This window comes from Macaca mulatta, chromosome 6, assembly GCF_049350105.2.
Source record: "Macaca mulatta isolate MMU2019108-1 chromosome 6, T2T-MMU8v2.0, whole genome shotgun sequence".
Taxonomy (NCBI): domain Eukaryota; kingdom Metazoa; phylum Chordata; class Mammalia; order Primates; family Cercopithecidae; genus Macaca; species Macaca mulatta.
In genome coordinates this window covers 151,400,052-151,424,558 of record NC_133411.1, presented here as the reverse complement: position 1 = coordinate 151,424,558, position 24,507 = coordinate 151,400,052, and the positions used below count along the sequence as shown (strand labels likewise).

General features: G+C 43.0%; 1 protein-coding gene and 1 long non-coding RNA gene across 9 annotated transcripts in view; one reads left to right on the top strand and one right to left on the bottom strand.

Moving 5' to 3' along the window:
* The window catches only part of ARHGAP26 (Rho GTPase activating protein 26), an 840,200-nt gene that overhangs the window by 678,041 nt on the left and 137,652 nt on the right, over positions 1-24,507 (bottom strand). The window contains exon 2 of one of the 8 annotated variants that reach the window (XM_077937293.1): positions 7,212-7,267. The exons of the other annotated variants lie outside the window; for them this stretch is intronic. The gene's annotated coding sequence lies outside the window, so the exon portion shown is untranslated. The remainder of the gene's footprint in view (positions 1-7,211; positions 7,268-24,507) is intronic. 8 annotated transcript variants of the gene reach the window in all.
* The window catches only part of LOC144329562 (uncharacterized), a 200,078-nt gene that overhangs the window by 37,938 nt on the left and 137,633 nt on the right, over positions 1-24,507 (top strand). The window lies entirely within an intron of this gene.

The window sequence follows — 24,507 nt, the reverse complement described above, 5'->3', positions numbered from 1 at the left end:
GGCAGAGGTTATAGTCAGCCGAGATCATGCCACTACACTCCAGCCCGGGTGATAAGAGTGAAACTCTGTCTTAAAAAAAAAAAAAAAAAAAGAGGAAATTTGGACACAGAGAGACACCAGGTACATGCACGCACAGAGGAAGGACCATGTGAGGATGCAGCAAGAAAACAGCCATTTGCAAGCCAGAAAGAGCCTCATGAGAAACCAACCCTGCTGACACCTTAATCTTGGACTTCTAGACTCCAGAACCCAGAAAATAAATTTCTGTTGCTTACGCCACTCAGTCTGGGATTTTGTTATAACAGCCCTAGCAAACTAATACAGTCCCCTAGCTGCAAAAGAGAGTCTATAAAAGGGAGATTTAGGAAAGGAATTCAGTGGCATCCTTTCCTCAGGCTGGGCACTCTCACTTCATACAAAATCAGTTTTCTTAGCCAGGAAAGGGTTGAGGGAGTAGCTACTGGGTAGACAACTAAAAATGTCTGCCACAACTCTTGAGTTGAGAAAGCTGCATGCAATTCTACCTCTGCTACTTGGTAATAATACCTGTGGGTAAGACATGGAGTTTTCATTCAGTAAAATGGGTATGATAAGCAACATACAGGAATAACTAACAAGTTATTCTCCTTCCTATCTCCCGACTCTGAAATTCTAAATCTGAGGGGGCTGTGCCCAAAAAGGACTTTGCTTCTTAGACAAATGAAAACAAACAGGAATATTCACACAGAGTATGCATTTCTAAAATGCATGTACCTTATAATACTTTCTGATGTTCTATTCCAACTTTCAACTATTCAACAGTGTATTTCCTGAAATAATCAACTAAACAAATCTGAATCTCCTTTCTTTACATTTTCAAAGCCCTAGGAATCCACAGTACATTAGTGAGTTGTAAACACACACACACACACACAGCCAGACTCCTCCACATTTTCCTGTTAGATGATATATTTCCTGAGGGAAAAAATTAGACATGGTCATTCCTGTGATGCCATAGACCACTTTACACAGTAGCAATGAGGGCTTGCCTAATGAATGAGGGGAAAAAAGCCTCTAAGAATCCATCTTACGGGCCACTCACTTCACAAAGTCCAGTCAAATATTAGCAGTGAACCTGTTTTTTCTGGAAGATGGGTCTCAGCATCTTTAAAGATGCTAAGGATCAAATTATTTTCTTCTCTAAAGAGCTTCACATATTGGGAAAGCTATCATTATGAAACAATAAGTGTTTTCCTTATATGAAGAGATTTTATTTTTTAAAACTGCCAAGAAAAAACACATTAGTTAATGAACAGTATGAAAACACCTGATAAGGGAGGTGGGGAATAATGTCTGGCCTCTATTATATGATTTATTTTTCCCTCAACATTTTAAAGATTTAAATGTGAAAAATACAAAGGAAAACATGGGTTATTTTTCAAAAATCCTTAGTTTATGGGTGGGCTTCTTTTCTCTCTCTCTTTCTTTCTTCCTTCCTTTCTTAAGTTGAGGTCTCAGTCTGTTGTCCAGGCTGGAGTGCAGTGGCACAATCACAGCTTACCACAGCCTCAAATTCCTGGGCTCAAGCCCACCTGGGCTCAAATTCCCACCTCAGCCTCCCAAGTAGCTGGGACCATAGGTGCATAACACCATGCCTGGCTAATTTTTTTAATTTTGTTTCTGTGGAGATGAGGTCTCACTATGTGGCCCAGGCTGGTCTTGAACTCCTGGACTCAAGCAATACACTCCCACCTCAGCCGCCCAAAGTGCTGGGGTTACAGGTGCATGAACTACCACACTTGGCTTATGGAAGGGTTTCTAAGCATGTACAGAAGCAAAAAACAAAAGAACTGACAAATTCACTATTATATTAAATAATTTTTTGTTTGTTTTTTGTTTTCTTTTTTTGAGATGGAGTCTCGCTCTGTCGCCCAGGCTGGCGTGCAATGGTGCAATCTCGACTCACTGCAAGCTCCACCTCCCAGGTTCACGCCATTCTCCTGCCTCAGCCTCCCGAGTAGCTGGGACTACAGGCGCCTGCCACCACATCCAGCTAATTTTTTGTATTTTTAGTAGAGACGGGGTTTCACCGTGTTAGCCAGGATGGTCTCGATCTCCTGACCTCGTGATCCGCCCGCCTCGGCCTCCCAAAGTGCTGGGATTACAGGCGTGAGCCACCACACCCGGCCTATATTAAATAATTTTAAAAATATTATTTGGGGAAAAATATAAACGAACCTAAATGACAAATGATAAAGTTGGGAACTACTGATAAAATCTACGATAGAAAAGCATTCTTTTCCTATTTAGATAAAGAGATCTTCAAATCAGTAAGATGCAGGTAAATAATATAATTAAAAAATGGTCAAATTTTCATGAGCTGAGAATCACAGAAAATAATCAGTCATTATTTGGGAATAAGGTTAGAAGCCCATCCTTAAGGAAATAGTTAAATAATAATAAAATTTATTTTAGGACTGTTCAAAGTTAAAGTTTGATTGTATGTGCGTTTGTGATGGTATGTGCGACCACACGCTTTTACTGGAATTTTCTCTGGCATGGACTGTTTTTTCTTTTTTTTTGAAACAGAGTTTTGCTCTTATTACCCAGGCTGGAGTGCAACGGTCCGATCTTGGCTCACTGCAACCTCCACCTCTCGGGTTCAAGCGATTCTCCTGCCTCAGCCTCCCGACGCAACAATTTTTTTTAATGAGTAAAGCTAGATTTATTGAAATGGAAAACATCCAAAATGTGCTAAATAAAAAATAGCAAGTTGTAGAACAAGATGTCCAATATGCTCCCATTTGTGTAAAACAGAAGAAAAAAAAAAAGATATACGTTTATATGCTTGTATGTGTATGGAACACTTCTGGAAGGATACTCAAAATACTGTTAACTGTGGTTCCGTCTGGAAACGATCTGTTTGAAATTTTTACCGTGATTGCATATTTCTTTAGTAATAAAAAATACACAGTTAAGATATAAAAAGCCCCATGCTGCTTCCTCGGAAATTCTTCAAATGGGGAATATTAAGCTAAAAGCGTTAGGACTTATCACTTCCTCCTAACAGTTGGCTTTTGGAGAGACAGGGAAATGGTTCTAAGGAAAGGAGTTCCTTCAGGCTGGAATATTTGGAATTGCCCCATTTGGGTGGGGAAGGGGAGTGGGCTGAGGACCCAGGTAGGGCTCCTGCTCTCCAGCCCAGGAGGGAGAGCAAAGAGAAACAGATCAGGGAATTATCTCTCCCTGACTTTAGAAGCCAAATCAGCTCCGGAGGGAACGGGAAAGGGGGTGGGCGATGGAAGGCCCCCAGGGCAAGACATCAAACAGGACGGAGGCATCTCTGACCTCCGGGTCACAGGCCCGCGCGCTCCGGGAGCCCACCCGGGGCACCGGCGCTGGAAGCCAATTCCGAGTGATTTAGGAAATCGCCCAGCCTGGGGGCCGGGGCGGGCAGGAAAGGAGCGATTAAGGGCGAGAAGGAGAAGTGAGGCTTCCTCGGGAATGAGCACATTTGGAAGCCAGGCAGGAAGCGGGCAGGAAGCTGCTCTCATAAAACAATCTGACAATTACGTGTCAGTGTAGGAGAAGGGCCCTGGAAATTATGGGGCTGCCGCGCCGCACTCCCGAGCCCTCCCCCGGTGATTTCCTCGGGGCCGCAATGAGCTGCGGGAGGAAATTATATTTGGGGCCAGGTGTTTGTTCCTGCACATTTGGGTTCAACTTGGGACTGAGAATTTTACGCTCCCATGCTGAGGGAAACAATTTCCCTGGTGCCTTTGTAAACCACGGCGGATGCACTGCCTCCAGCTGGACTGGGCTTCGGTACTGTGATTAGCATAGCTGGGATTTACCAAGTGCGTCCTCTAGCCAGGTGCTTCACCTGCAACTCACAGCAAGGGGCCTGGATAGGTTCACTGACTTGCCACAGACAATCACTACGGGTGGCAGAGCAAGAATTTGAACCCAGACACTGTCTCCAGAGTCCCACACTCAAATCCAACTTGAAAACATATTTCACAAACTTTTCCTAAGAGCAACCAGAACCATTATTTTATACGTGTATCTGGAGGAAAGGGTTCCTAAGCAGACTGCTATCCACACATAGGCTGCCTTCTCCTTGTGCTTCATTCATTCACTTGTTCCTTCTTATCTATTAAGTACCTATGGTATGGCCAGCAAAGTTAGGTACTATAAAATTATAAGACACATTCCGACTTCTAAAGATACCTGGAGGCCTTATGCCTGCAGTGGTGGCCCATGCCTGTGACCCCAGCACTTTGGAAGGCTAAAGTGGATGGATTACTTGAGTCCAGGAGTTTCGGGAACATAGCGAGACCCTGTCTCCACAAAACAATAACAACAACAACAAAAATAGCTGGGCATAGTGCCTGTAGTCCCAGCTACTTGGGAGGCTGACGCAGGAGGATCACTTGAACCTGGGAGGTTGAGACTTCAGTGAGCCATGATTGCCCCACCGCACTCCAGCCTGGGCGACAGAGTGAGATCTTGTCTCAAAAAAAAAAAAAAAAAAAAAACAAGATAACTAGAGGACACATTTTACAGGTTTTACAGGCTTAGATTCCAAACATATTTACAGTCTTATCCTGGGCCTTGACATGATTCTTTTAAGCCCATTTGGATTTTCTTGGAGCAGACATGCTCCCTCAAAGCCTCCAGACCAGGAGCATTTCCCAGCACACACCTTTGGCAGACTCCTGGTAGACCCTGATCCTCCCTCTAACCTCCTCCCCATTCAGAGGGCATCCTTTGGGAAGCTGGGGCCTATAAGACAATCTGAAGTCTCCCCAGGGGCACCTGAGAGGAGTCCAGCAGAGCAATGAAGTGTCCTGACTCCACCAACCACTAGCTGGATGACCTTGGGCAAGTTGCTTCACCTTTCTGAGCCTCCTCTGTAAGGTGAGGTTGTCGTGAGGATTAAATAGAACAACATGCTGGGCTTTGAGCCCACTGCCTGGAACATAGTAAGTATTCAGTAAGTCTTGGCTGTGTCCCTGGAGGTTGGTGTTCTGTGCTCTGTTAGGAGTAAGCCAACCCAGCTCTCAACACCTCTTCTATTAACAAACTGCTCCGAAGACACTGGAAATGCTATACTTCCCTCCTAGCTCAATTCTGTGATGTCCCAAGTCACATTAATTTTTATGCAATGAACTATACCTGGAAACATGATTATTTCCTTAGTCACTGAATTCCTGAATGTTCATCTATTACTTGTGAATGCTAAGCAGAATAATATTCACAGTGGACAGAAAGAAGGTCTTTAGAGCCAGACTTCCAAGCTCAGATCCCATCTCTGTAACTTGGGCAAGTTACTAAATAGCTTTGAACCTTAATTTTCTCATCTGTAAAAACTGGGATAATAAAGCTCTTATCCCATCAGGTAACTGTAAGCATCAGATGAAAGAACGGTAAATGATTATGTGCTTGGCGTCGGGTGAGAACTCACTAAGTGACAGCTATTACCATTATTTTTCATTATTGTTACACTGAACATTGAACAAGCAAAACAGAAACCATCTTTGACTTATGGGATAAAATGAACAATAGCCATGGTCGTCAGTATGTAGCATGCAGATGGAGTTCAATAAAGTATGAGGGGAAATGTTCAGATGAAGCAGAAACCAGAATGCTGAGTAGAAGAGAAAGCATCACTAAAATGTCTTCATTTTCTGCAAATGTCATTCAGAAAAACAAATGACTGGTGAAGAAAAGACAAGAGGGTAGAAGGTGGTGGTAGGAGAGTCCTAAAGGTTTTAATTTTGCAGTTTTCTGTTAAATTGTTCAATAAAAGAAACTTCCAGTATATCTCTTTCCAGAGACTTCTCGAGCTCAGGCTCTGCCCTCCTCCTTTGGACAACTCCTTTCTCAGCATCTGCCATTTCATGAAGAGACTGCCAGGTAGCAAACATCACCTCACTGCTATACGATTTATACCATATGCAGAGTTCCTCTAGCATGTTGGGAATTGTTTAAATAGTATTTTATAACCATTTAGTCATTCATTCTTCATATTCTCCATCTATAATGACTCCAAGCTTTTATTTCATTTTATATTCACATCCCTGCCCTGCACACGGTAAGTACTCAAGTAAGTTCCTACTTCCTAACCAGTCTTACTTAGAATCTCCAATCTGACTTATTTGGACTTGCAAATGGTCCAGTGCGGCATTCAAAAAAAAAAAAAAAAAAAAAATAGAAGGGGCCAGGAGGGGGCAGTGATGGCGCAGAGCTTGCCAGAGAAAAGGAGATGCCTGTTATTATCCCAGATGATTTCAGGACAAATATAGATCGTTTGAATTTAGCCCAGGAGAGGGTGCTACCTACTTCTAAGACAGCCTCTCCAAGAAAGACCAGCAGTAGGGCCTCTGCCACCTGACATGAGGCTAGGGCTCAGGATCCCCCGCAGGCCTTTCGTCAGTGCAGAAGAAATGCCCAACTCCCCTACCCCTCCTTTGATACAAAGAACTCTTCTTCTAAAATAGCAGGCAGGAGTCAAGGGAGCATATCAGCAGAGCAGATGCAAAAAGAGTACACAGATGTACAGATTCAGGACAAAGATTTTCATCTTGTTTTAAGCATTTATCCAAGCAGCTTGCTGGATATTGGAGATAAAGAAAAACAAACAAAAAAAACAAACAAAAAAAACCTCCATCACCACCACTACTACTGCTGCATATACTGCTTTTGAAAGATTCTGAGAAGAGAGGGGAAGTGTCAAGTATAGGGATGGGTGGTCAGAGATCACAGTATATTGACGAGCCCTAAATGTGGACCTTCTTCCAGCCTTTACATAAGGTATCTTTCTATTACCTATATTCTATATGGAATATAATTCTATTTTCAAAGTCCTTTTGTATTTGTGGTGAAATAACCTCTCTGTAGCCTGGGATCTAGAAGACCAGGTTTTACATTCCCGATGGCATTCCCTATTCCAGCAAGTTCCATCATTTCTTGAGCTTAATATGCCTATATCTTTTTTTTTTTTTTTTTTTTTTTTTTTTTTTTTTTTTTTAGACAGCGTCACGCTCTGTTGCCCTGGCTGGAGTGCAGTGGTGCAATCACAGCTCATTGCAGCCTTGACCTCCTGTTTGCCTATATCTTGAATTCTTGAATAAGAATAATCACTAGCATCTTTTCAGTAATGAGACAGAACTTTTGCCCATAATGCACTTTAAACAAAAGAAAGCATTATACTGAAGCAGATCACTCACCTGCTTCTCATTCGTCTTTTGAAAAGTCAGACGTCATTCTTTCTCTGAATAGAAACCTAAACAACAAAAGTAATAAGTGAATAAGAAATAAAGTTAATGTCCAATTGAGGTTTCCATCTGAGTTTGAAAAGCAGCTTTGGCACAGTTGCTGGTAACGTAGCTGCAGGGAGCACTACTTAGATACTTAACATATGATTTAACCTAGCAACTTCAATTCTGTGTACCAATGTATTGGTATACAGATAGATGTGCAAAGGAATCTGTTGCAGCAATCTTTGTCCAGACTTCCAGAGCAAGACTCTGGAAACAAAGGTCTATTAACAGGAAATTGGTGAAATAAATTATGGTACATCTACTGTACAATGGAATTCTATGCAGTCAGATGGAAGTTGACGCATATATATGCTGTTTTGGAAAGATGTTTAGAACTATGATTAAATGTAAAAGCAAAGTATATTACAGTGTGTGCAGTACAATCCCATTTATATATGTATGTGTGTGTGTGTGTGTGTGTGTGTGTGTGTGTGTGTGTGTGTGTGTTAAAAAGAAGGGCTCTACATACAAGGAAAATATCTAGCAGGATATCCTGAAAGCTTTTAACATCATGACTTTTAGGTAAGGGGTCATGGGATATGCGGCACATTTTACTATACATTTCTATATTGTTTGAATATTTTACATGTGTCATGTCCTTGGTAAAGTCAGCCTCAGGAGTGGTAGGTACTTCTCTCATCTGCCTTTAGAAACCATGTTGGCTTTGGCCGGGCGCGGTGGCTCATGCCTGTAATCCCAGCATTTTGGGAGGCCGAGATGGGTGGATCACAAGGTCAGGAGATTGAGACCATCCTGGCTAACACGGTGAAACCCCATCTCTACTAAAAAATACAAACAAAAATTATCCGGGCGTGGTGGCAGGCGCCTGTGGTCCCAGCTACTCGGGAGGCTGAGGCAGGAGAATCATGTGAACCCAGAAGGCAGAGCTTGTACTGAGCTGAGATTGCGCCACTGCACTCCAGCCTGGGCGGCAGAGCGAGACTCCATCTCAAAAAAAAAAAAAAAGGAACCATGTTGGCTTTATTCACCTATATCTAGAGTCCACATGATAGAAATACAAAAGCAGAGGACAGTGGTGTGTGCCAGCACAAGTCCCTTTGGCTGAGGGGACATGTGAACTCAAGTCCCATTAGACAGGAAACCATTATTTTCACTTTTTGGTATTCAGGTATTAAGTGATGCTTGCTGCATTAGGCTTTTAGAATGATCTTGATGATATATTACCATCTCTTGGAGTAAACATTCTATGACTCGGCTGGATGAGCACATTGTTCTCAGCAGCTGAGAATGATACTGTGGAGCCTGTCACTAAGCACTCTAATTGGAGGAATATTTAGCTAGTTGAATTGGTATTAGCTTCAGCTGTGAGGACTAGAAACCATCCAATAAATAAAAGTTTATTCTCTATCATATAAAAGGCCTTGACGACAGTCAGTACATGGGGGGCTGTTCCTTCTCTCTTGTTTCATCATCCATGGACTCAACCAAGATGGCAGTATTTGCATTTCAGACAGCAGGACAAAGGCAGGCATGAAGAAGAAGAGGCAAAGTGTGTATACACAATGCCTCTTAAGTGGGTTTCTAGGAGCTGCCCCAGACACTTTAACCTACTCACATAGGCCAGAACTCAGTCTTATGGCCTACCTAGCTGCAAGGGAATTTGGGAAATGTAGTCTTAATGACAAGTGGCTATATGCCCAGCTTAAAATTGGGGCTTTAATGTTATTACCATAGAAGAAGAGAAGGGTAGATACTGGGAGATGACTAGTGGTTTTCTGCAACACTGATATAACCCACTTTTCCCCCCTCTAATCTACTTTAGATGAGAGAAGTACCTACCACTCCTGAGGCTGGCTTTACCAAGGACATAACACATGTAAAATATTCAAATAAAAGATAAATATGTTTAGCATTCCATCATGTCAGCCAATGGCATAGCTAAGTTATCATGCTTTGTCATATACTCACCCCTATGAACTTAGGGAAATGTTTGGAGAAAAGATTTGCTACAACATAGAGAGGATGATGAGACATCCTGGGATTTCAGTCATCTGTGTTTCTCCTGTCTCTGCCACCAGCTCCAGAATCTTGAACATAATGGATGGGATATGCTAGCTTTTGAAGACAAGAACCATGGCGTTCCTACAATGGTTCCATAATAAACGTCAATGGAATACAGTAGAACTGGCCTGTGATGTAATTTAGAGACGACTTCCTGTGAATGAGACAACATTCTACAGGAATAGAATGTTATTTGTGCTATGGGAAAGTCCAATGGGGCTTCAGATTTAGGTTCAAGGAAAAAGGAATCCACCAGCTGATTATCCCTGGGGACTAAGGATAGTAAAGTTAACAGTCATAAAGGAATTGGGGCTTCAGAAATTCCCAAGATTAGGAAGGACTAAATCCTGTTTTGGAGCAGACAGTGGCAGACTCCCTGGACATTCTTGCCTGACATCAATCTTCAGAGTCTCAGGACTGGTGGTCCATTAGGCCTCTGCAAAGAAGGGACCTGAAGCCTCCCTGCCCCAGCCTTACCTGTCATTTACTGCCAGGCTCTCCCAGACACAGGATGGTTATTCATTAGGAATACAAATGAGGGTTCTTTTATGTTTCCTAGTCTGCAGGCCCATTAGTTAGCAGTAAAAAGCCAAATGTTTCAATCCTAAAGTGAAACCTCCATGCTGTGGTCTTCTGTCTTGTTAAAAACAAGTAACTTTATGGTTCTTTGATCAATAAATAGCATAAGGGTATAGAGAAAGGAGAAGAACATTAGCATGAAGAAAACAGATTAAATAAGGCCCCTGAATTACTCAGAGGGGTGAAATCTCAACCCTGGTAGATTTCCTTGGTAACTATGTAGGAGAATTGTTCTAGACTTGAGGGCTGTGATCATGTAAGTTTGGCATCTGTGTCACTTGACACTGGCCCCATGTTTGGCCCCATCCTCTTGGGCCCTTGCCTTGTCAGGGCTCAGTGGTCACCATGCCAGTGAAGGTCTCAAGCTAGAACTTCACCCTCCTACGTGCGACTGCCTACTTGGCCTCTCCCTACAGGCTCAACAAAGTTTCTCAGACCTAAACCCAAAGTCAACCCTTGAGTTCTCCTCAAGCCTGCTTCTCCATCTCGCTAAATGGCCAGGAAATCATTCTGCAAAGTGCTCAGCCTGACAGCCTCAAAACTATCCCTGGCTCCCGCTCTCATGTCCCACTTTCAAATCATCAGCAAATCTCACTGGCCCTGCCTTCAAAGCATATTCAAAATCTGACCATGTCTCATCACTTCCACTAGTCTCGGTTGCCATCCCTCTCACCTGGATTACTACAAAGCCTCCTACTTGGTCTCGTTCCTCCCCTCTTGCCAAGCCACCCACCCCATTCTTTTTGCCACACAGCAGCCAGAGGAAGCCTTTTAGAACCTAAGCCACATCATGGTGCCCATTGATTCTAGACCCTCGAGGGGCCTCCCCATGTCATACAGAGTAGAAGTCACAGTCTGCCCAGGCCCCCAAGCCCTCTGTGACCTGCCGCAGCTCTCCCACGGCACCTCCTACATCCCTCCTGTGGCTCACTCTGCTCCAGCCTCCCTGCTCTTCCACAAAGGAGGTAAGCATGTGTCCAGCTTTGAGCTGTGCACATGATGCTACCCAGGCAGCATTTCCGCCAGCTATCAGCAAGCTTAGCTTCCTAAGCTCTCATTTCTGATAAGGATGGCCCTTTATCAGAAACCTTCCCTGACCACCCTTTTAAAATCCAGCTTTACTTTTCTTCATAGTACTTATCCCCACTTGACAAAATATATATTTATGTTTTACTGTCTGTCTCTCTCCACTGGAATGTAAGTTCCATGGATACAGGATTTTTCCTTCTGAGAACAGTGCTGGGTAGAGAAGACACATATTTTTTACATGAATAATGTGGGCACATTGTTCAATTAACGCGTACCATAAGGCAAGACAAACAGCAACAACTGTAACAAAAAACCCAGTCATCTGTATGAATATGTATAATGTCTTTTTTCATTACTAACCTTTTTAAAAAAAAAAAGGAAAGAGAAGGAAATTTTTGTCTCTTGGATGAAGAGGGGAGAAAACCATTTACTTAGAACCATGTTTCAGGCACTCTTTCTAGGTCTGGAGGTAGAGAGTCAAGATAGGTAAGCTCCCTGTTTTGTGGGGCTTATGTTACAGAGGAAATAAAGAGGTGGAGGTGGACACTGAAGAAGCTGGGCATCACACCATCAGTAAACGAACAAATGAACAAACAAGGTAATTTCAAATAGTTGTGAATAATATACACGTTCAAGAAAACTTACTGGGAATTACCAATAAAAATACACCTGTTTTATGCATGGCATTTATCAATCTCTTTTCCCATTCCACCCCCAAAATCCTGCACTTTCAATAAAATATATAAATATTCATACTTCATATTTATTAATATAAGCTGCTTATCTTAGAGCAGCTACTTTGTAACGTCTATTAAATGATGAGCTGTGCTTTGTTGAAGACAATATCTCTTGTACATGGATGGATTTAGCAACTGATATTGTCCTTTACCATGTGCCCAAAAGGTACCCATTAGAAGTTAGCAGATTTGGCCGGGCGCGGTGGCTCACGCCTGTAATCCCAGCACTTTGGGAGGCCGAGACGGGCGGATCACGAGGTCAGGAGATCGAGACCATCCTGGCTAACACGGTGAAACCCCGTCTCTACTAAAAAAATACAAAAAACTAGCTGGGCGCGGTGGCGGGCGCCTGTAGTCCCAGCTACTCCGGAGGCTGAGGCAGGAGAATGGCGTGAACCCGGGAGGCGGAGCTTGCAGTGAGCTGAGATCCGGCCACTGCACTCCAGCCTGGGCGACAGAGCGAGACTCCGTCTCAAAAATAAATAAATAAATAAATAAATAAAGAAGTTAGCAGATTTTTCACAGGTCTTCAAAAGTGAATGTCTGGAATTCTTTCCAACCTAACCTTGAATCTTTGTGGATATTTCAGTACACTGCTGAAAAGTTACATGCTTTTATTTCAGTACAGTTGGTGAAAATTCCATATGGATTCCTCCATTCACAAAACTGAATGAAAACACAGAACTCCTTAAAATAAAAATAGACACGCTGGGAATCACCAGGGAAATGTTACTTATTCTCTGAGCATTCAGCTTCTGCTATCCTTAGTGGTGGGAACCCAAGCTGTCATTCCAATTTCCTATAAACTTGGCAGGACTCTGTGTCCATTTGGAATTGTAATAGCCCGGATTTCAGTTCAGGGAGGAAGGAAGGAGTCATTGCATTCCACCGAAAAGTCCTCCAGCAGAATCCCGAGAAGCCAAAGCCTAAATGTCAGTGTTCTCCCAAAGGAAAGAGATGGTTCCATCTGATGAGTTTACCTGGTATAACGCTCTATAGCCAGTCTGGCAAGCCCTCTTGGCTGGTCTTTTTTTGGTAACGTTGCTTGTTGCAGAAAATTCTGGTTCCTGCATTAGGTATTTTGTTTTTTCAATTATGAACAGATTTTTCATACTAAATGCCCTAGACATTTCAGACTGGAAGTTCCAGGCTGTGTATATTCTTGCTGTTCATTCTATACTCCTGCATGCTTCCTGATTTAGAATGTGGGAGCTGCAAGAAAGGCCAACCAAGTCGCCCTCCCAGCTCTCATCACCTGTAGTCACAGCCAGATAAAGGAGTTGAATCCTGTTAAAGTGGGGGTCAGAGCGGGGCGGGGGGTGCAGGGGCATGGAGTGTAGCCCTCAGGCAGAGACAGAGTGGGAGGCAGGGGATGCCTCTAAATGGCCCAGGTGAGAGGTGTATTGTGGGGAGTGGAGAACTCTAAGGCTTGCAGAATCCTGATCAAGCCCTGAGTCTATGGCTCCTACTTCCTTCTCCCCATTTTTGGTTCCAAATAAGTGATTTGCGTGCAAACAGTTACATTCCACAAGCAAGTCACTTCCTCTTCCCTGGGGGACAGCAACTGTGAGGAGAGGGAGGAAGAAACACACACCTCTTCCGAACACCTGGGATCGTGGTAAGGCCTTTGTGAGCCTTGGTGAGCCGCGGTCTCTTCATTCCACACAGCATGCAACTATGGAAGGATTTAAAAATTTCGCTTTTAAAATTATTTGGCTCCAAGGAGTTGATGTTGAAACAATTCCTCAGAAATGAGAAAATCTAACATACAGATTGTTTCCAAATGAAATAAAGCTTTTAATGAATACTAAGCTTAAGAACTGATGGAGTTGATACAATTGATTAGCTATTATAGGCATTTAATCCACTAAATTTCGGGGGGGTTCTTTTTCATATGTTGGAAAACATATTTATATTTTGCTGTCTAAGTCCGGGCCCAGTGGCTCACGTCTATAATCCCAGCACTTTGGGAGGCCGAGGCAGCTGAATCACTTGAGGTCAGGAGTTCAAGACCAGCCTAGCCAACATGGCGAAATCCCATCTCTACTAAAATACAAAAAAATTAGCCAGGTGTGATGGCAGGTGCCTGTGATCCCAGCTACTCAGGAGGCTGAGGGAGGAGAATCGCTTGAACCTGGAAGGCAGAGGTTGCAGTGAGCTGACATCGTGCCACTGCACTCCAGCCTAGACGACAGAGAGAGACACTGTCTCAAAAAATATATATATATATAATTTTGCTGTCTACATAGATGCATATCATATATAGGATTTTATATATACTATCTATGTAACATTTTTTCAGGGCTAAATATTGCTATAGGCCCTCAAAACCTGTTGGCCCTGAGCCCTGTGCCTGTAGAACCTAACAGATACAGTAGACTGTGAAGTAAATGTGCCTCTCTAAAACAAAAAATAATGTAAAAAGTTCTTGCAACCCCAGGCTAGTGAATGGATTAATATGACTAGGAGGCCAGTTCTGTCGAGGCTCCCTTGCCAACCCCAAGGCTCCAAGAGAAGCCCTGGATTTTTACACCCACTCCTCTCCAGCCTTGCTGTAGGAAGCAGTCATCCCACCAGAGAGGTTTCTATTTCAGACCCACTCTCAGTCCCTTGGGAGTCTCCTCCAGGCTGTCCTTCCTAAACCACTTGAATCTCATTTCTCCCGCAGCTGATTTTTTTTTTTTTCAAGATGTTAGCAATTCCTGTGGAACCATCTGGAGGTTATTAAGAAAGTGTCCCGGGTCCTCTGAGGCAGCTGGCTGCGGCCTCTTGCCTTGTTTCCTGTGTCCTGGATGTCTAAGTTGACTTTCATAAGAAATTTGGAATATTCGCTTAAAAAAAGAAACAGTCAATATTTTTCAGGCGTTGAGCTCTTGCAGCTTAATTTCCCCGGCTGGGACTTTGCATTTTGAGCTCCCATCTTTGGCCCCTGCTCTGGGAAGGATGAAGCACGTCTGTTTTAAAAACAGAAAGCACCAGTGGTTGGGGTAAACCAGAAATCCAGTCTTCCCCACCCTCCCCAGTCAGCCGCACAAAAACTTCCTTATGTTGCTGCTGCTGCTGCTCAGCCATTTCTGTACCCCCAGCCTCCACTCCCAAGTGAGACCCTAAAGCTCTATCCAGAGCTTCATGCTAGTTAGTTCAGCTCTATAGGGCACTCTCCTAGCCTCCTTGAGGCACAAATAACAGAACAAAGACAAAAAGAGGCTGAACAGATGACAATGATTCCATGGTTAAGAGGGGTAACATGAATAGGTGGGACAATAGGAGACACCAATTTACCCGCTTCCTAACCACTAGCCAGGAGCACCTGGGGCCTAAACAGAGACACTCCCATGGATTCATTTTACTATTTAGAGCCTGCAGGTGGAGTTGGGGCACTGGCTTGCCTCACTTCCCATTTATCACCCAAACTCAGCAGCCAAGCTTTCGGTTCTTAGCCTTGACCATTTGCTTTCCTCACTAAAGGGGCCCATGCCCACCCCTTCTTCTTTGTTGTTCTTAGGCCTTCACCCCCCCGACCAACTTGCATCTCATCACCCTTTCAATTTCACTAATAAAGTTAACACTAGTTCTTCGGAAGATTTTAAGACCCCCATCCAATGCTATTAAATCAGACAACGTGATTCAGGACACCCACTACACCTACGAAGCGCAAGCACGGAATGACTTCCCCAGAAGACAGCCAGCCTAACTTTCTGTCTCTGATGCTGGTAGAACCAAGAGAAAATTTTGACGGGAGCATACAATTCACTCTCCATTGAGGATTCACTCAGAAAGGAGGTAGAGATACTCCTTAATATTCCTAATATCCCTGTCACAATCCACAGGAATCTACAACCTACTATCTGGTTTGCCATAGACACTCAGTAAGTGGTCCCACCAACCCCCATCTTTTTATTTTGAAAATCTTAAGCTACAAAAAAAACTAAAAGAATAATACAATGAACTCCTTTATGCATTTTACCTAAATCACTAATTGCAGTTCAACTTTGAGCAACATGGGGGTTAAGACCCCCACACGGTCGAAAATGGAGTATAACTTATGTCTCCCCCAGAACTTAACTAAGAGCCTACTGTGGGCTGGAAGTCTTAACACTCACATAAACAGTTGATTAACACATATTCTGTAGGTTAAATGTATTATATGTGGTATTTTTACAATAAAGTAAGCTAGAAAACAGAAAATGTTATTAAGAAAATCATAAGGAAGAGAAAATATATTTACTATTAAATGGAAAAGGATCATCACAAAGGTCATCATAAAGGTCTTCACGTTTAGTAGGAAGAGGAAGGAAGAGGAGGAGGAGGAGGGAGAGAGGAACGGGGAGGAGGGAAGGGGAAGCAGGGATGGAAGGAAGGAAGGGGGCATCAGGGATGGAAGGAGGGGAGGGGAAAGCAAGGAGGGGAGAGGGGGAAGCAGGGAGGGGAGAGGGGGAAGCAGGGAGGGGAGAGGGGGAAGCAGGGAGGGGAGAGGGGGAAGCAAGGAGGGGAGAGGGGGAAGCAGGGAGGGGAGAGGGGGAAGCAGGGAGGGGAGAGGGGGAAGCAGGGAGGGGAGAGGGGGAAGCAGGGAGGGGAGAGGGGGAAGCAGGGAGGGGAGAGGGGGAAGCAGGGAGGGGAGAGGGGGAAGCAGGGAGGGGAGAGGGGGAAGCAGGGAGGGGAGAGGGGGAAGCAGGGAGGGGAGAGGGGGAAGCAGGGAGGGGAGAGGGGGAAGCAGGGAGGGGAGAGGGGGAAGCAGGGAGGGGAGAGGGGGAAGCAGGGAAGGGAGGAGGGGAAAAGAAGGGTTGTCTTGCTGTCTCAGGGATGTCAGAGTGGAAGTAAATTCCAAGCATAACTGGACCACTGCAGTTCAAAAACCTGTTATTCAATGGTCAATTGTATTACGGTATTACCACATTTGCTTTCTCCCAACACTTTTTTCTGATACATTTGAAAGTAAAGCACAACGATCCCTAAATATTTCCTAATAGGTAGAACATACGACATTTAACATTGAAAAAAATATTACCTAACACATAGCTCATTCAAATTCCCCCGATTGTCCCAATGTCCATTATAGGGTTTTTTCTTTTTCTTTTTTCTTTTTTTTTTTTTTGAGACAGAGTCTCGCTCTGTTGCCAGGCAGTGGCGCGACTTCTGCTCACTGCAACCTCTGCCTCCCAGGTTCAAGTGATTCTCCTGCCTCAGCCTCCTGAGTAGCTGGGATTACAGGCGCGTGCCACCACACCCAGCTAATGTTTTTTGTTTTGTTTTGTTTTTGAGACGGAGTCTCTGTCGCCCAGGCTGGAGTGCAGTGGCGTGATCTCGGCTCACTGCAAGCTCCGCCTCCTGGGTTCACACCATTCTCTTGCCTCAGCCTCCTGAGTAGCTGGGACTACAGGCACCCGCCACCACGCTCGGCTAATTTTTTGTATTTTTTTAGTAGAGACGGGGTTTCACCATGTTGGCTACGATGGTCTCAATCTCTTGACCTCGTGATCCACACGGCTTGGCCTCCCAAAGTGCTGGGATTACAGGTGTGAGCCACCACGCCCAGCCCGTTATAGCCTTTTAAACTTTCTGTCTCTGATTTTAAAATTTGAGATATTTTTATAAAATTGATACACAATTTGCATATAAAATTCACCCTTTTCAAGTGTACAACTCAGGTTTTTAGAATAGTCACAGGTTACACAACTATCACCACTATCTAATTCTAGAACATTTTCATCCACCTAGAAAAAACTCCTGTACCCATTAGCAGTCATTCCCTATTCTTCACCTCCCTGCAGCCCCTGAAAACCACTCATCTTTCTGTCTCCGTGGATTTGCCTATTATGGAAATTTCATAAAAATGGACTCACACAATATGTGTCCGTGTCTGGCTTCTTTCCCGTAGCATGTTTTCAGAGTTCATCTGCATTTCATCTATCTATTTGATAGTTGGTAGACATTTAAATTGTGCTATAACTTGTTTTTAAAAGCCAGGATCCAATCAAGGACTATATACTGCATTTAGTTGCCCAGTCACTAGTTTCCTTTAATCTAGATGCTACAACATTAATTCTAGAATGTTAATCTAGATTTAGATCCTAGAACATTCTTCCCATTTACAACAGTAAAAGTTTTGAAGAGTACCAGTCAGATGTTTTGAAGGATGTCTTTCTGGATGTGTCTGATTGTTTTCTATTATTTGACTCAGATTAGACAATTTTGGCAACACACAACACTACTGCGTGGGTGAGGTTGCATACTTCCTGTTGCATCACATCAGAAAACACGTCATGTCAGTCTGTCCGATGATAGGTGATGCTAAATTTGGTTATTTGGTTAGATGGTATTTACCAGATCTCCCTATCAGAAAGATACACTCTTCTCTTTGTATAATATTAAAATAAGTAAAATTAAGTAATATTTAAGACCATGTGAATATTTTGTTTCCCAATAATCTTTAACCAATGGGTTTTAGCACCCAGTGATGATTGTTGTCTGAATCCCTTATTATAATGGTGTTACAAAACAGTAATTTCTAACTTTTCTGACTCTATATAATTCCTTCTATATAGACACAGGCATTTTGTTTAAAAAAAAAAAATACAAACAAACAAACAAAAAACGCTTTCCCTGCTCCATCCCATCTTTTTAATCACCACTGCGAACTCAGATATTTTTTAAACTCAATGCATTATAATCAACATCATTTGTCCCAAATTTGGGAATTGGGATCCACTTTGAGTTAGCTTATCTGTCTTTTTGATGTGTTCCCATCAGTCTTTAAGTATTTCTTTGCTTTATGTGTCTAAAGATGGGAAAAAACCAAAGGACAGAGTGTCTTACTCTCTTACACAGTCAAACACTTTGCTTCTGACACCAGATGTGTGAGGTGGCTTTTCCCTATATGCCAAGCAATTCTCCAGCAGACACCTGGATATCCTGGGTATCCTCGAACTCAATTCAATTCTGACACACTCTGCCCGAAGAGATGGCCAAATCCCACAGGTTAAGGGCTCAGTCCCACAAGACTACCCCCTACTTCAGATGCCAGTCACAAACTCCAGGTTGGGACCTGTGCTTCTGAGCAATCAGCTATAAAGTGGGGTACCCACAATCCCCTCCTTGGGTCCAATTAATTTGTAAGAGTGGCTCACAGAACTCAAAAAAAACAAGTTACTTCCATTTACCTATTTATTACAAAGTATTTTTAAAGGATATAAATGAATAGCCAGAAGAAAAGAGACATAGGGTAAGGTTTGGAAGGATCCCAAATGTAGCAGCTTCCCTCCCTGTGGAGCTGGGGTGCACAACCCTGCCAGCACTTGAATGCATTCTTGTTAACCAACCTGGAAGCTCCAGGAACCCAGTCTTATTTGGGTTTTTATAGAGGCTTCATTACATAGGCATGATTGATCAAACAACTGGCCACTAGTGACCAACCTTCAGTCCCTCTCCCATCCCCAAAGGTGGAGGAGGCGGGAGAACTGAACCCTGTAATTACATGGTTTATTCCCCTGGCAACCAGCCCCCATGCCGTGGGTATCTAGGGACTTTCCAAATATTACATTATTAAAATAAGTTCACTGTAGTCGAAAGAGGCTTGTTATGTATAACCAAAGACACATCTTTCATCTTTTACCTGTTTCAGAAACCCAAGACAAAGGGCCAAATATTTTAACAAAAGGTATACCAATTGCTCTAATCACTTAGGAAATTACAAGGGTTTTAGAAGCTGTGAGTCAGGAACTGTGCATGAAAACAAAAATATATACATACATGTATATAGCTGTGTGCCACAGTGACTTTTAGTCAGCAATGGACCACATATATAAAGATGGTCTTATAAGATTGTAATGGAACTGCCCTATATAGGCAAACCACTTTTAAAAGTCTTTTACATTTTTACTGTACCTTTTCTATGTTTACATATATTTAGATATGCAAATATCTGATGTTACAATTTCCTACAGTATTCAGTACAGTACCTGCTGTACAGGCTTGTAGCCTAGGAGTAAAAGTCTATCTGTATACCATATAGCCTAGGTGTGCAGTAGGCTATACCATTTAGGTTTGTGTAAGTACATTCTATGAGGTTTGCACAATGACAAAATCACCTAGTGATGCATTTCACAAAATGTATCCCCCCTGTTAAGTAATGCATGACTATATATATATATATTTATTTCACAATATCACAGTGACACAGTAAGATGTTTGTTTGAGATGGGGTTTCCCTCTGTCAGTCAAGCTGGAGTGCAGTGGTCTTGGCTCACTGCAACATCAGCCTCCTGGACTCAAGAGATCCTCCTACCTCAATCTCCCAAGTAGCTAGGACTATAGGCACACACCACCACATGAGGCTGATATTTATACTTTTTATAGAGATGGGGTTTCACCATGTTGCCGAGGCTGGTCTTACACTTCTGGACTCAAGTGATCCACCTACCTCAGTCTCCCGAAGTGCTGGGACTACAGGTTTGAGACATAGCACTCGGCCATAAAATGTTTCATACTCACTTTGTACTTTCCCTTCTTCACACCTTAAATCAATATTTCTCCAAGGAGGCCTAGTCTGGCTTTGTGAGAAATGGTATTTAGATACCAAAATCTGGATACTAGATGTGCTCATTGATACTTGGTTTTCTTACATGTCTTTGCCTGAATGACTTATAGCATTTATTTAAGCCTTCCATGTGTAACATCTCTTGTGATACCTGTCTGGGTTTTAGTTAGTAACAAAATACATCTTCAATGTGTCCTAAATGTTATAGGTAAAATAGTTGCCTTTTTTTTTTTTTTTTTTTTTTAGTATTTACCAAGTGCTCAAAAAACTCTGTACGTGGTATTTGCATGCAGTACTTAATCTTTGTAACAACTCAGTGATGTAGGCATTATTATTTATCCTTATTTGACAAATGAAATAACTGAAGTACAAGAGGTGAGTACCCTATTCAAGGTCACAAGGTCACACAGCTCGTAAGTGGCAGAGCTGGGACTCAATTCCAGGTCTTTCTGACTTTAGAACTGGTAAACTACTAGGTGATATTATGCCAAAAACAAATACTGCAAAGGAAATAGAAGTATGCCTTCAAGCTTGCAAACTATGCCTGGGTATACTATATCATATTTGTAAAGTGAGTGGGGTCATTATGTAATCTCTTAGAGGCATAGCCTGGTGGTGTGAGAAGGGCAGAAGGCACATGAATGAGTAAATCCCTTCACTTTTCCAGGCCTCAGCTACATCATCTGTAAGAGTGGAATGATGATATATCCTATACCTGTATTCCATATAAGGTTACTGCGGGAATCAAATGGTATTATATAAGCAGTAGTATTGGCAGAAATTATAAATCTCTAATACAAGGAGTGGCTCTCAAATCAAATTGAGTGTGTATAATAATCACCTAAGGGGAGGGGTGTGGGCTGAATTTAAAGTGCAGATTATTGGGTCCTCCTCTTAGAGATTGTGATTTAGTGTGGATTGTGATTTATTGTGGCTGGTGTGGAGCCCAGGAATCTGATTTATTTATTTATTTATTTATTTATTTATTTATTTATTTATTTATTTTTGAGACGGAGTTTCACTCGTTGCCCAGGCTGGAGTGCAATGGCATGATCTTGGCTCACTGCAACCTCCGCCTCCTGAATTCAAGTAATTCTCCTGCCTCAGCCTCCCAAGTAGCTAGGATTGCAGGTGTGTGCCACCACGCCTGGCTAATTTTATATTTTTTTAGTAGAGATGGGGTTTCACCATGTTGGTCAGGGTGGTCTCAAACTCCTGACCTCAAATGATCCACCTGCCTTGGCCTCCCAAAATGCTGAGACTACAGGTGTGAGCCACTGCCCCCAGCCCTGATTTTTTAACATACGGTAGTGCCTTGGTATCCATGGGGGATTAGTTCTAGGACCCCAGATACCAAAATCTGAGGATGCTCAAAGTCCCTTGTGTAAAATGGCTTAGTATTTGCATATAACTTAGGCACATCTTCCCATATACATCATCTCTAGATTACTCATAATACTTAATATAATGGTAATGATATATAGTTTCACCATTTTTTACTTGTACTTATTATTATTATATATATTTTTATTGTTTTGGGGTTTTTTCCGAATATTTTCTTTTTCTTTTTTTGAGATAGAGTCTCGCACTTGTTGCCCAAGCTAGAGTACAATGGCGTGATCTTGGCTCACACCAACCTTCGTCTCCCAGGTTCAAGTGATTCTCCTGCCTCAGTCTCCTGAGTACCTGGGATTACAGATGTGCACTACCATGCCCAGCTAATTTTTGTATTTTTTAGTAGAGATGGGGTTTCACCATGTTGGCCAGACTGGTCTCGAACTCCTGACCTCAAGTAATCCGCCCACCTCGGCCTCTCAAAGTGCTGGGATTATAGGCATGAGCCACTGTACCCAGCCCCCAATATTGTCTATGCACAGTGGGTTGAATCTGCAGATGCAGAACTGGTGGACGCAGAGGGCTGACTGTACTTCCAGGGAATTCTGACGCAAGAGGCTCACAGACCACGCTTGGAAAAACTCATGTAGTTGATGCAAAGATGATGAGAAAAGAAATGATAAACTCATGCTTAGAAACCACTTCTACATCTTTTCAGCCCCATTTCTGGCATTTGATTGCTTTTTTTCCCTATTTCTCTTTCCCTCTTTTTGCCAACTTTTCTCCTATTTGTACTTAGTTTCAGCTCAAATGTCACTTCTGTTGCCTGCTCTCATCACATCCTTTGACTCTTGATAGCACACATCACCCTGGTAAGTATGAAACTTCTCTCTGTGATTAGATGCTTCCTGTCTGCTTCTCTTGATGAAGCGTAAGCACCAGAGGGCAGTAACCAGGACCTGTTCAATATGCTTGGTGCCCAGGACAGCACTTGGCACACATTGAGCCATCAGCAGGTGTCTGCTGGACAAATGAAGGAATAAAAAGTAATACTAACTTTATTACCAGACAAGACTGAACAGTACACAGAATTCATAAATAACAAATACAGAATAAAATTCATTACCAACAAGAATTGGACACCCTACTTCCTGTTCTCATAATCTTTCCCAAGGTCCTTGGAAAGGCAGTTTTCATAGAGGAAATTGCACTTTCAATGACAAATGTGGGGACAATTGCTCAGAATAGGCAGGAATTCATAATGAAATTATGGTCCTCTGCTCCAGCATCTCCTCCCACTTCCTTCCCTCCTGGCTTCAGTTGTCATCTTGCACTGAAGCAACAGCGTCCCCTCCTTCCTGGCTCCTGCCAATTTTATCTAAGCAGTTCCAAAACAGGAGAGCTGCTGGCCCAGGGAGGCAGGGTGTTCCAGTGGCCATGATTAATTGCGTGTGCTCCCCAAGTTATGTGCATTGTCATTTGTGCATTTATCTCCATCCTAAATGTGGCCCTTAAAGCTCCTTTACAATTTAACCTTGGGCCAAATAAGCATCAAATTTCACAACCAGAGCTTATGCTCAGGTATTTATGGCAAGGTGGGAAGTGGGATTAAGTATTTGTCTCTCCAAACTGGCTGCTGATTCTGTCTGGAAAAACTGAAAGAATACATGTGAAGGGGTGAGAACAGGAACTGTTCTACAGAGGTTTCTAGAACTCTATAGTGACCCTGAAGCTGGGGCCTGGGAACTAAGTTCATGCGACAGTATTCCTTTGGGACACAGTTCCCAGTATAACAGGGTAAAGAAGGATAAAACCACCAAGAATGTTCAACACTTTTTTTTTTTTTTTTTTGGGACAGCGTCTCACTCTGTCGCCCAGGCTGGAGTGCAGTAGCGTGATCTCGGCTCACTGCAACCTCCACCTCCTGGGTTCAAGCGATTCTCCTGCCTCAGCCTCCCGAGTAGCTGGGATTACAGATGCCCACCACCACACCTGGCTAATTTTTGTATTTTTAGTAGAGACAGGTTTCACCATGTTGGCTGGGCTGGTCTTGAACTCCTGACCTCAGGTGATCTGCCCACCTCGGCCTCCCAAAGTGCTGGGATTAGAGGTATAAGCCACCACGCCCAGCCAACACTTCCATTTTAACAAAGATAATAAAACATCCTTGTACTGACACCCATTCATCTCAGAAAACATTAAGAGAACTATGCATGATGATTCTTTCAAATCTGGTTGACCTTATTTTCCTATAAAATTCTCTTTGGTTTTGGCATCAGAACTGAGTTCTGAACTGAAGAGGAAAAGCGTAGTGGTGACCCAGCACCAGGATTTGGTCTTCAACACAATAAACGGCTTTGTCAAAGGCAGAACGATGCACAGCCCACTGGGTTCAAGTCTATGCCTATCGCTTACTACCTGAATGATACAGAACATACTTCCTCTCTGTGCCTCAGTTTCCTCAACTGTGAGATGGGAATAATAATACATAGTGGGGATGACAATAGACACTTCATAAGATTGTTGTGAGGTCTAATGGAAAATGTGTGTAAAGAGCTTAGCACAAGGCCTGGCATGGAGTGAGTGTTAGTGACTATTATTTCAAGGTCTGGATTCAGAGAGATCTCTCAGCTTTAAGACACACTCTTGTATGATAAGGCCCAGCTGACTTCCTAAAGCTCATGTAATAAATGTATCTGCTGGACAGCTGTCCTTGCAAGTGGTCACCCAGTAACTTCTGGGTGTTTCAAAGTCTGGGACATTGCTTACCTCGTTAAGTTCTACTTCTCAGAGAAGCTGCTGCCCCATATTCCTGGCCTTCCTTGAAGATAGAGTGAAGGTATATGATCAGTCTTCTCTAATCAGAGAGACTTATCTTCACAAGAGTAACATGCATAATCCATTTTCTGGCAAGGGTGATGGCCTGACACCTGGCGCTTGGGGGCAGCCATGGGGAGGCTCAGAA